We start from the raw sequence: 13,201 nt of genomic DNA on the forward strand, positions 1-13,201 counted from the left end.
TCTTAATAGTATTAAAATGTGGGTGGAGAAGCAGCTACTTGTAGCTCAAGGCTACTATGAAGGTGCCAATCAAATTTGGGTGCCTCGACAATCAAAACCTCTTCCTCAACGTAGCACTCGAAAGCCAAGGAAGAAGGAAGGGTACTCAACAACACCGCCCACAAGGCCTATGCAAGTTCCTCAAAGAACTCCACCAATGCAACAAGTGTAGGTACCAAAAACACTACTGCAAGCACAAGGGTACTACTAAAGAAATACCAAAGCTTGGGTCCCCAAGCACATAACAAAGTCCCCTAAGCTTGCACAAAGAAGAAAGCCTCAACACTAAGCACATCGGCCACCAAATTACAGTGTTTGTCAAAGATGGGTGCCTGTGCATATACATCAACAACAAGGTTACTATGATGGTAATTCCATCATATGGTTGCCAAAATCGAACATTGCTTGGAAGCCTCGGATCCTTCCTCCACTTGTTTCTATAATAGCAACAGGTTTAACTCTTCCACTCTGGCTCTGGATTCCTCAAGTGCTTCTTGGTGTCCAAGAAGTCTTCAATCATTTGGTTGTATCTTGTCAAAGCTTTGCGATTAGGATCCACGGATGGAGGCCATGGAGGGAACTGCTGATATGCAGGAACTTGAACACCTTTGACTAGTTCAGGGTTCTGAACAACCACCACTACTCTGGCGCTTGCACCCTGCGCTGTGGGGGGACCCCTCCGCTCGGTGCCCATGCACCCAAGGGGCACGCTGTAACTCCTATGCATAAGGCAAACAGAACAATCACAAGAGAGAGAAAGGGGGGAAGCAGACCTAGATTGCATGCAAGAAGGCTCCGCACTCATAGTTGCATGCAGTCCGCTACCAACATTGTTTCACATTTTTTGTATACTTTTTTTTTTGGCAACTTTGGAAAAAGTGAAATAAAAGAAGTTGAGTTAACTACAATAAAACATTTTAATGCATTGATTTTCAAGATTTTTGAAGGTTTCCTCACAACTACGCCTTCTAATGAAAAAATAAAATCACTAAAGGTCTTCAAAGACCCAAAATTTCTGTTGCAAATGTCAGGGTTGAAGGTATATAAATTCTAAGATTTTGTATAAATATCTTTCAAATTATGTACTGGGCGGTGCGACACAGTGGAATCGTCTGAACCTATGTACTGATATTTTGAGTTGTGCTTATATATTATTCGAATGAGGAGGAACTTCTACAGGCTTCGGAGCAGAGTCTCAAAATGCATGGACTTCCTTTGGCTGCCCAAGCTCTTCTGAGAGGCCAAGCTGTTGATATGAGCTCTGCCCCACAACCAGCCGCCTTGCACAGTCCAGTCTGCGGAGGTCCCAGATTTCGCCCTCGTCTGCAAACATTTCACCTCAAAAACAATTCGTCCCAACATCTGCACAGGCAGCGCCCCCGCCTCTTGTTTGTTGCCAGGGCCGAAGACACACCGGGCCCTGAGGCCAATATTGACACCACTGGCTCTGAATCCTCACCAGGTTACTTCTTCTTTTCTCTCTTTATACTTCACGTATGTGGGTTTTCTGGGCAGGAAAACAAAGCATGAATATAAGATGCTCTACCTTTCGTTTGAACTTGGGTGGCTTCAGCTGCTGTGGTTCCAACATGGAATGGTACTCGAAGTGATTAACATGTTCATCATCTCGGGTTCATTCTCCTCATCAGAGCTATTTTTGGTAGAAGGTCTGATCCTTTTTAGCCTTGAGTTTCTACGACTTTACCTAAGGATGGCCATTTGGCTGTCCAGCTGATCAGCCAACGGAGTGGATCATTGCTTGTGCAAGCCCTGGGCAAGGATGGCCAATTGCTCCTCCATAGCTCTAGTAGAAGGTGAAAGGGAAACGAGAGATTCCTAATCTGAACCTAGGGTGAAGATGAAGACTTTTCCCTACAGATAATGCACTGAGAAGCGCCCCCATGAGATTCGGAACTATGGAGGGCTTGCTATGCTTGTTATATCCTCCTGATCACAGCTGTTGGTAGAGGTTAAAGCTGAGTTTATGTAGAAGAGATGACTCCAGCTGAGTGGAAAGGAAGCCAGGCAGCTTGTACATGTCCTTTATTGACGGGATTCTCCTAGGGATGGGTGTGTATTTAGGGAGTCTAGAGGGCTGAACCAATGTTTGAGGTGGCCAAAGTGAGGTAGAAAGGCCTAAGGGGATGGCCAAAAGGCAGGATTTAAAGGATTAAGGTGAAAGGCTCGAAAGGGTTTTCCTTAGAGAAGGGCAAGCTTGGAGCAAAGGGGAGTGTGGATTAGTATGTGGTAGCAGCCACAAAATGTGAAAATGCCAATTAGGGCTTCTAGGGAAGAGTCGTGCATGAAGAAATGGTTTTCCTTAGAGAAGTTGTTGGCCACATGGCAAGCATTGAGCAAGGGGGAGCGTGGTTTAATATGTGATAGACGCCACAAAACGTGGAAATGCCAATTAAGGGCTTCTAGGGAAGAGTCGTGCATGAAGAAATGGCTATACTATGGTTGGGTGGAAAATATGAAAGGAAGCCCTAGATTTTTTCTGATTAAGCTAATATGTGGTTAATTATTTATAGAGATTAGCTTAATTATTTATAGGTGAATAGACTGCAAACCACTGCTATTTGTTACAACAGCTAACTCACCTGCCAAGCGTGTGGACATACGCTTGTGCAAGTCCTAGGCTAGGGTTGTAACGCGCGGAAGCTCTGGGTAGTCTTCTTTCAGCCCTAAACACTCTTGAAAACCTTCTGATGCAAAAACGCACCATCTGATGCAAAAACGCAGGTAGAGAGAGAGTAGAGAGAGAGAGAGAGAGTGAGAAGTGCTGGAATTTCAGTATATACTATGGTACAAAAAGGTACAGATCTTTGCAGCCATGGGCTGCCTTCATAAAAAGGTTCCTAACCCTAAATTCTGTCCCCTATGGGACCTCCTATTGACTCACACCCCTAGTGGGTGGAATACCTAAGACATTGAGCAAGGGGGCTATTTATAGCCCCTTGGAATAATGATGAACTGGCCGACTGCTGGTCGGCCAGTTACAGCTTCATAAAAGTCCCTAAAATGCAGCCGACTGGATCTGGTTGTTGTCTTTGATGCGCCTGCTGCTGCCACACCTTCTGGTACAGCCAACCACTCAGCTGACAGCCATTTGGTACTGCGGACGTCAGCCTCCATGCAGCCAACAGCCTTCTGATCCATACTTGGCTCCAAGATCTGCTCCATGTCTATCTTCTACTGGTTCATAGTCTTTATCTGCTTGCCCCTTCTGGATTTAGCCCTAGAAATGTCCATGGCATCTGTGATGCACATGACAAGGGTGGCCAATCACAAAAGAATTCCTAAGCTGAAGTTAGGGTGCAAAAGAAGATTTCCCCAAAGGCCATGTAAGGCTACTAGTCAAGTGCAATGTTAACAAATATGATTTAACATAATGGAAGACTTAATAGATAGAGAAGCACACACAATATAGTATAACTACTACTGTAGTTTCTAATACCTACCACAAAATAATAGAGCAAATGCCCTATGTAAAATCTTTCAAATGACTCGAGGCTGAAATTGAAGAGAAAACGTGATCTCTATTCAAGAACAAATCTCTGCATGAGAACCTCTATCTGCAAGCAAAGGTTGATTGAAGATGGAACTTACTATTGAAGGTTGAAGATGCACCTCTTGGCTGTTTTGGGGCTTTGTAGTTTTGAGAAGGTTGGACTAGGTGAAGGAAATCTCCAAGTGCAAGAACAAGGAATGACCGAGCAAGTGGCCTATTTATATATGCTGAATTTTTTGGTGGACGAACTTATTTGCAGTCGGTTTTGTCTTATTTCCCTATTTTTCACTTGTAAAAAGACTCCCCTCCCTTTACCTTGGAGCTAGCCTCCCCATCTGTCCTCTTGCGTTCTTCTATCACAAAATTCCTCACACCTTTTGTTTTCTATTGTTCATGTGTGGCATGTGGAGCTTGGCATTATTACATGTATGGTTGGTCGTGGTTTTACAAAAACCGGCTATGTGTACTAAGGGAGGAAAGACATGCACTTCTTCTTCATGATGCCCATGATTCTCTTGTTGGGGTCATGGTGGTATCAACAGTACCTTGCAGAAGGTAGAGCGATTATTTTATTGGCCAAAAATGGGAAGTGACATCTACCAGTATGTTAGGCATGTCATATTTGCTAGAAAGTGAAGGTTGCACACTCGAAGCAAGTTGGGTTGCTTTTTTCAGCCTTTGCTTGTTCTGGAGGGGGGCCTTTTCAGGATATTGGCATGGGCTTTGTAGACCACCTTCCAACAACTATGGGAACCAAGAATATAGTGTATGACCATTGTTGACCAATTCAGTAAGTTTTGCATGCTCATTCCAAGCAAGAAGATGGCCACAACAGAAGATATTGCTCACCTCTTTATTCGACTTTGGTACCCTGTTTGTGGTTTGCCACGGACAATCACACTAGACAAAGATCCCAAGTTCACCTCTGATTTCTAGAGTGCATTATTTGATAGCTTTGGGACTAAGTTACAGTTGTCCAGAGCATTTCATTCTTAAAGATGGTTAGACAGAGATTGATAATCAACTGGCCTTTGATGTTGTCAAATCATATTGCCATGACCACCAGTCAAAATGGAACACTATCTTCCATTGGTACAGGCTGCCTTGAACGACACTCATTCATCCGGTATTAGCCGGAGTCTATACGAGGTACCATTTGGCCATCGTTTCTGGTGTCGCCATCTTTGGAGCCAAGCCAACAAAACTAAAGAGACTTTTAGAGATTATTGAGTCCATGAAGGAGCGCCTATCCAAAGCACACAAGCCTACGCTAGGCAAGCCAACATGTCTAGAAGAGATGCCAACTACAAGGAGGGAGATAGGGTGTTTCTCCGAATCATGAAGCAATGGTTTAAGCCCTCTCTTTCCAAAGCTTTGGCCCATTTCCCATTGTGAAGAAGATCAGTGATGTCTCCATGAAGTTGAAGTTACTAGACAGTTGGACTATGCATGATGTCTTCCATGTCTCATGTTGAAGCCTTATGTTGGACCATCTTTGCAAGAAACTCCAGATGAGCCGCAGCTTGAAGTGGTTGACGAGGCAGACATAATTGACTCCGAGTAGATTCTCGTCCACAAGTGGAAGCATGGTTCTGGTCGAAGATAGACAATTCTACACCAAGTTCAAGGAGCGAGGCAAGCCATTTGGCTCGACCGCGAGTTTTTCAGTGGACTACTTGGAAGACATGCCGGCTGACCGCCAAGTGAAGCACGAGGGAATGTCACTTTCACCCATGCATTGAGGTGCTATGTGACACACTGGATCATCATCAATGCTACATTTGTACATTAGTGGAACTTTTTAGGTTATTTGTCGTATGCCGTCCTATTGCATGAGCATGATTTCCTGTTGGTGATAGACAACATTGAGTAGTCATGCTTTGAGTTGAACTTTTGAAACATCAATAAGTTTCCAAATTTTTATTGGGACATTTGGTTTAAAAAGGCCATGCTTAGGTTACTGCAAGGTTAACTATATTTCTTTGCAAAATCAGTTTCTATCAATTTTTTTGGAAAGTAACAGGAGTGTTTTTCTAATGCCTTATGCCTTCATTTTCTTAATAGGTACAATCAAGCACATACAAATGTCGATGCAAATATTCATGGTTGTCCTAGTCTATATAGTGTATTTTTTTGGAGCAAGCGCATGGGATAGAAATGGAAAGAAACGATAATAAGGCAGAATGGAAACCGGAGTTAAAGTCAAAATCTAGACGAGGATAAGCTGGTGTGGCTCATGGTTGGAATCTGGATGAAGCATAGAACGGCCACACCACTTTTATGAATTTTACTTTTATGTAATCTCTGTGATTGACAAATTTTCACCTGTATTTTTTTGTCAATCTAGATTAGTTAGTAGAGTGACTTTTACTATGCATGTACATGTTTGGTATATCTACATCTAACCAGTGCTTATCCCTGAGTAGGGCTTTCAGCTGGAATGGCTCCATATCCAATGTATTGCTCTTAACCAATTTGTAAATGTTTTTTGCAGGCTGAATCATAAAGCTCGGTGAGCTGTACAGCCTTCATGAACCAATCAGAAGAGAGTTTTAGGTGGTAGATGCAAAAAACGACTTGAATTGGGTAACCTAAGGAGGTTTTTGTGACCTGCATTGTTGTTGTCTTATATGGTCCCTATGCAGGTTACATATTTATTAATTTAAAGGTGCTTATATGATTATTTTTACTGAGTTTGAATTACCAAAACAAGGGATTTGTAAAAAACGTTTTACCTTTAATGGGAGGATGACTTAACCCCCTTGTTAATACTAATTTGGACTGCAACATTGAGCAGCAATGGAGAGCGTTAATGTTCTTTTACCATTTGCAATGCTTGTGTGCATATACGATGCTTGTACATGTGTGGCCTTGGGAGTCTTATGGATTAGAGTTGATCCCTCTTTGCTAGTTCAGTTTGCTTTTGTGTGATGGTGGTTGGGGTTTTGATGGAAAGCCATCGGGGAGTGCTGAGATGGGAATTGAACTCGGATCCCTCAGGCCCATGTAGTGGACTCAAACTGCTGCACTATGGACCTGTGCCTGCTGTTGACGTGTTGACTGGGATTGTGCCCATGAGGGATGAGACCAACCCTGCTCCAATATGTGACAGCATGCAGGGTTGGTTTCACACCGAAAAGGTGCAGGTTTGTTTACCGAAAAGAATTGAAATGCAGACACTTCCATGCCTTTGTTGTGCAACTGTATGGTGGTTGCTGCGCACCTGTTGTTGTGAGAGGGTTGCATTGCTAGCCCAGCAGTTGGGCAGGGTGAGAGGGGTGGTACCATAACTCTACAATCCCTGCTAAACTCGAGGACATTTTTAGGGATATCAACTTTAAGTGTAGGAATGTACAAAGAGCAGCAAATCTGACACCCAACATGTAAGAAAGAGTTATCATCACATTTGTCTTTTTGGAAGTGTAGATATGTTGGAAGAGCAGCAAAGGTGACACCATGTAAGAAAGAGTTAGCATCACATATGGAAACTCAATGCTCATGTCTGGTGCTGCACATTCTTGTGGTAGATGTGAGATCCCCCGTCCCTCCTCCGCGGTGCCCCCTCTGAGGGTGCTGGCGGTGGAAGCAGAGTCAGCCTCTCGCGCAGGGCGGGGATCCACACTCGGGGCCTCGCCCGCGGATGTCCGGACAAGAGACTAGCCCGGCGGTTCCTCCGAAACCGAGCCCGAGAAAACTTCCTTCGCCCAGAAGGCACGGGCGATTCCGCCATGGGAAAATCTTCTAACGGGGGAATTAATCTAACGAGTCAAAGTCTGAACTAGTTAAACTGATCTGACCGAACGTGAAGTCACACGGTCAAATCAAAGAAGAGACTTGCACTTGGTCCATAGAATCACCATTTTTTTCCTCCTTTAATGAGGCTCAGTCGTCGTTGATTCCCTCCCATAGAATAAGGGTCTTCTCAGGACTTAATCTAACTAATATAATTAATCGTATCTTAATTGTTTCTTCGCAGGAATTTCCCGATCCAGCCTAACCGGCCCATGGGTTAGCCAACCACCCGATCACTGTATTGGTGGGATTCCTTTTTATAAAGATTTAGTTATGTTTTGCTCGGGTACCGAGGAAAACAGTTCCCAGGTCCTCTAGCCGGCTTTCAACCAAAATTTAAAGTAGGCATACCACGTACACACTCGATATGAAATTGCCATTTACGACTGTCTTTAAAATAATCCTTAAATGAAAATCAAAATATTACTGATCATCATCCTCCAAAATTCTGAGTCCATTGTATTACAAAATGTGTCCTCTGGACTCTCCGTTGAAGACCAGCTAGCCACTTTAAATGAAAAACAGAGGTTCTATGAAAGTAAAATTTTCAGTTTGAGATTGGTTCCACAAAATCTCTTTTTCCTTAATTTCCAGTTTGAGATCGGTTCCACAAAACTCCTTTTTCCTTAATTCCCAATTTTATAATGAGAATCCTTGATCTCTCATCAGGGTAATCTATCCATCATTTGACAGATTGTCCAACTAGATTCTTGGTGGTTTCGGTCAAAGGAAAACTAGTTTAATTCAACGGTAGTCTATTCTTTGTATTTAGGATTTGAAATCGGTCATGAAGTTTTTGCTTGATTCAGATCGAGAGATGGACAAGTAGGTTACTCTCCGTCCCTCTCGAAGTCTAATCATTCCGTTTAGTTCTAACAAGGATTTTTTTCAGATAAACATCTATTTTTGGGTAAATACCAATTTAGTGATTTAACTATATAAAATATCTAAAGATATTCTTTCTACCATTTAATTTCTCAACCTTAATTCCCTAAGTGAAATTAAGGTAAAAATTTCTCTTTTGTCATTAAAAATTAATTCAAAATTTTCTCTACTTAAACATCATAAATTTTTTTCTTTTAATTAAATATAATTATTTATTTTTTTAAATAAGCTTAAAATTTCTCTTTTTCTCATTTAATGAGTGCAATTCCATTGTCATGGGAATTTCTCTTTTATCATAAAATAAATCTATCTAAATTTTTTTTAAATTAGATAAAAATATTCAATATTTCAAATATACTAAGAATTTCACTTTTATCATTTAAATGATTGAATTTTAAATATGATGGAAATTTCTTTTTTATCATTTAAATTTTTTTATGTATAAAAATAAATTTAATTACTTTTTTTTAAAATTAAATAAAAATATTCATTAATTTTATTATACTAAGAATTTTATTTTTCTTATTTAAATGATTGAATTTCAAATATGATGGTAATGTCTCTTTCATCATTTAAATTTATTCATGCATAAAAATAAATTTAATTATTTTTTAATTAAAAAATATTTATTATTTTAATATATCTATTTTTAACTTTCTCCATTGAAATACATGGATTTTCATTATCATGAAAAATTTTATTTTATTATAAAAATAAAATTATTAAATTTTTAATTAATTATTTATGCATAAACATTAAAAATTAATTTTTCATGGATGTGATGAGAATTATTCTTTTAGCATAAGATGACTAATCCTAGAATATGGTAAGAAGTTCTCTTTTCACTTTATGCATAAAAATGATCTATGTATTAATTTTTAAAAATTTTGTCATAGCTTCGTTGCTATTATTGATAATTTTTAATAATTTTGAAAAGCATAAGACTTAGTAATATAATTATGATAGATTAACTATCAATAGATCTAAATCTAATTTATGGATCTAAATCATAAGTTTATCATAATTTATGTAACATAAAAGTATTAAAAAGTCATTTCTTTAGCCTCTAGCTTAACTAGCATAAAGTTTGATTTTAGAATTGAGAATTGCTCCATGAGAAGCATCATTTGAATAGAGAATTGGTCATAGGAATGACCATTCTTTGGGAGAGAGAGATACACATAAAAAACATCTTTATTAAGCATAAATTTAAACTTTTTGTGATTAATCATTTGAATTCTTTGGAGAGCTTCATTTGCATTGAAAAACCATTCATTTGAATACTTCTCAAGCTTGAGAGGGATTGAGAAGTGAAAAACACTTAGAATATTTAAAAAAAATCATAGTCACATTTTATCTCTTGTTTTGCTTGCTTCTCTATTCTTAGAAGAAGCTCCCAACCAATCAATTGGTTAGTATGTTGAGAGAAAAGCTCCAAGGAAGGTTGAAGAGAGAGAAACTCAAATCTCTCCAAATTGTAGAGGATTTTTAGGGGATAATAGAAAATATGCTTATTCTAATGTAATACTGGCATGGTCTAGTTCACATATGAGAATACAAAAGAATGAGGGTCTATTTACAAGTGAGGGAGGTCACTAACTGAGTCTAACTAAGTTTTAGAATTTTTCAATTTCAGTTTGGTTGAATTTGAACAAGATTTGGATCAATTTAGCTCCCATTTTAATCCAGTTTGATCCAAGAGAGAGGAGAGAGAAAAATATCTTAATATTTTGAAATTAAAAACTCATTCACATGTGTGAAATAGGTGTCTCCTTGAAGTCTTCCTCTCTCCTTACCAAGGTCAAAAATGTATCATTATACTAAAATATCTTAAATTTTTAGTAATATCTCATAGTTTTTAACTAATAAACCTTGTACTCAGTTAACTCTTCGTCTTATGTGGGTATTTACTCATTTTTGGGTATTTTCTTTTATTCATTTGGACCAGTTTAGCTCCCAGTTTGATCCAAGAGAGAGGAGAGATAAAAATATCTTAATATTTTGAAATTAAAAACTCATTCACATGTGTGAAATAGGTGTCTCCTTGAAGTCTCCCTCTCTCCTTACCAAGGTATCAAAAATGTATCATTATACTAAAATATCTTAATTTTTTAGTAATATCTCATAGTTTTTAACTAATAAACCTTGTACTTAGTCAACTCTTCGTCTTATGTGGATATTTACTTATTTTTGGATATTTTCTTTTATTCATTGGATTTATCTCATCCCAACACTTGGATTAATCTTATTGGCTCATAGGAACCTTAATTGGATCATAATTCAATTTTTTTTTAAAAATCTTGATCCTTAGGCTAAGGTCTTTTAAATCATTTTTAATTGATTCTTAATGCACCTTGAAAAATTTATTTTGATTTTCTATTTCAGAAAAATATATTTTTAATATTAGGAGAATTTGTTTATCCAAAAATATCTCAATATTGAATTATCACTCTCTAGAATTTTTCATCTCTAGGCAAAAGCAAGAAAAAATAATATTTTCTTGTATTCAGAAATAGGGAATGATTATAGGGGATTGAAGTAGAGTCTATTCATTATTGAGGCTAAGGAGGAATCTTATATCCTCTCCCACTTGAAAAACGCGAGATGTCCTCATCTCACAAAGTGAGAGTAATCTTTCGCTAACTCTTATTCTTTCTTTGAGGACTCTGCTCTTGAGAATCTTCTCTCGAACATCAAGGATTTCTTCAGGTTGGAGTACCATCTGGCCTTGAGTCGGAGAGATCAATTGTTCATCATCAAGCACGTGACTCGGGTTGGGTACATATTTCTTAAGCAAACTGACATGGAATACATTATGTACCTTGAGATGGGGAGGCAGAAGAAGTTTATAGGCTAGATCGCTCACTTTCTTTATAACAGCATATGGCCCACAGTATCTGGGAGAGAGCTTCTTGTACTTTCCTAAGGATAAGGAACTCCTTTTTGGTCGTACTCGAATGAAGACCATATCTGATTCTTCAAACTCTCTCTCTCTGATCTCTTTTTATCTGCATATCTGCATACTGCTTTTGCCTATCTTGGGCTGCCTTTATATCTTTATGGATTGATTGCATTTGTTGGTCCATGTCATCAAGAATTTATATGGACATGTCGATTCTGATCAATGGGTCGGACCAAGTCAACGGTGTAAGGCAATCTTGTCCATACAAAGCTTTGAAAGGACTCATCCCAATGCTTCAATGATAAGAAGCATTGTAAGCAAATTCGACCAGATGCAAAATGGCTTAACCACTTCTTGGGTTCCCTGTCGCGCAGTACGACCAAAGGAAATCTTCTATTACTTGATTCACTCTTTCAGTCTGGCTATCTGTTTCGGGGTGATAGGCTGTGTTGAGATCGAGGAAAGTTTCTACTGCTTCGAAGAATGCAGTCCAGAATTTTGATGTGAATTTGGGATCTCTGTCACTTACTATCCTCCTGGGTAAGCCATGCAATCTCAAGATCTCTTTAAGGAAAACTCGAGCAACATCCACTGCAGTGTATGTTTCTTTCATTGGAATCAGATGGGCAACTTTGGTTAGCCTGTCAACTACCACAAAAATGGAGTTGTAACCTGATTGCATTGAAGGTAATCCAGTGACAAAGTCCATACTGATACATTCCCACTTCATCTGAGGAATGTCTAGAGGTTATAGTTTCCCTGGCATCTTGGCTCTCTCTGCCTTGACTCTCTGACACATTAAGCATTTCCACACATGATCAAGTACATCCTTTTTGAGTCCTGGCCAGAAGAAGCTTTTCTATAGGTTTTGATAAACCTTGGATGTCCAGGCTATCATGGGTCTCAGAATTCTTCCCTTTATTCCCTCATCATAGGGAATACATAGCCGATTATTATAATACATGCATCCTTCATCCAATTTGTATCCAAGAACTCGACTCCTTTCCTGAGGAGTCTTGCTTTCCTGCATCACAAGGGTAGCAATAGGGACAAAGAATTTGTCTTGCATGATTTTCTCCTTTGCTTCACTGATCAATGGATTTGACACCACTGTAATTGCAAGCAAGGAGGCTTTTCTACTGAGCGCATCTGCCACCACATTTTCTTTCCCTGGTCGATACTTAATTTCAAAATCGAATTCTTACAGGGTCTGCATCCATCTCCTTTGACGCATGTTCAGATCCCTTTGGGTAAAGATCCACTTTAGACTTTGATGATCTGTCTCATCAAGGTGAACCTCTCTTCTAAAAGATAATGTCTCCACAACTTCAGAGCATAAACTACTGAGAGTAACTCTAAGTCATGGACGGCATAATTTCTCTCATGTGTTCTGAGTTTTTTGGATTCATAAGCCACTGCATGACCTTCCTGCATAAGACACTGCCTAAGGTGAACCCAAAGGCACTCTGACACATTGCACTCCACTGAAAAAGTGTACTCTTCTTGAGAAGGTTAGTTAAAGGGGATGCTATCTGAGCATACCTAGGTATAAAGATCCTATACCATCCGGTTAATCCTAGGAATCCTCTGACTTCCTTTACTGTCTTGGATTCTGGACATTCTACGATTGCTTGGATCTTTGCGGGGTCGGGAGAAATCCCATCTTTTGACACTATGAATCCCAAGTATTCCACCTAGTCAATAGAGAAAGAACACTTGCTCTTTTTTGCAAAGAGTTGGTGTTTCCTTAGGATTTCCAGGACCTTGCGCACATGATCTTCATGATCTGCAGCATTCTTTGAGTATACCAAGATATCATCAAAGAAGACAAGAATAAAATCATCCAAGTATTCTTTGAGAATATCCTACATAAGACGATTAAATATCGTTGGGGCATTAGTCAATCCAAACGGCATGACTGTGAACTCATAATGCGAGTATTGAATGCTGTCTTCGCGATGTCCTGTTCCTTGATTCTGATCTGGTAGTACCCGGTTTTGAGATCTATCTTTGTGAACATTTGGGTCCCACTTAACCGATCCAAAAGTTCATCAATCCTAGAGATAGGATAC

General features: G+C 39.2%; 1 long non-coding RNA gene across 3 annotated transcripts; it reads left to right on the forward strand.

The window, feature by feature from the left end:
* Positions 1-1,139: 1,139 nt before the first annotated feature.
* LOC147639313 (uncharacterized) lies at positions 1,140-6,369 on the forward strand. 3 transcript variants are annotated; one of them, XR_015264628.1, is made up of 2 exons: positions 1,140-1,501; positions 6,045-6,369. It is a non-coding gene; the product is annotated as an uncharacterized LOC147639313 (long non-coding RNA). The 3 variants fall into 3 exon arrangements; XR_015264629.1 differs by lacking the exon at positions 6,045-6,369 and adding an exon at positions 5,615-5,751 and having other exon boundaries at positions 1,364-1,501; XR_015264630.1 differs by lacking the exon at positions 1,140-1,501 and adding an exon at positions 5,615-5,847.
* Positions 6,370-13,201: the final 6,832 nt, after the last annotated feature.

Source organism: Cibotium barometz, chromosome 4 (assembly GCF_041138505.1).
Source record: "Cibotium barometz isolate CiBa-2024 chromosome 4, ASM4113850v1, whole genome shotgun sequence".
Taxonomy (NCBI): domain Eukaryota; kingdom Viridiplantae; phylum Streptophyta; class Polypodiopsida; order Cyatheales; family Cibotiaceae; genus Cibotium; species Cibotium barometz.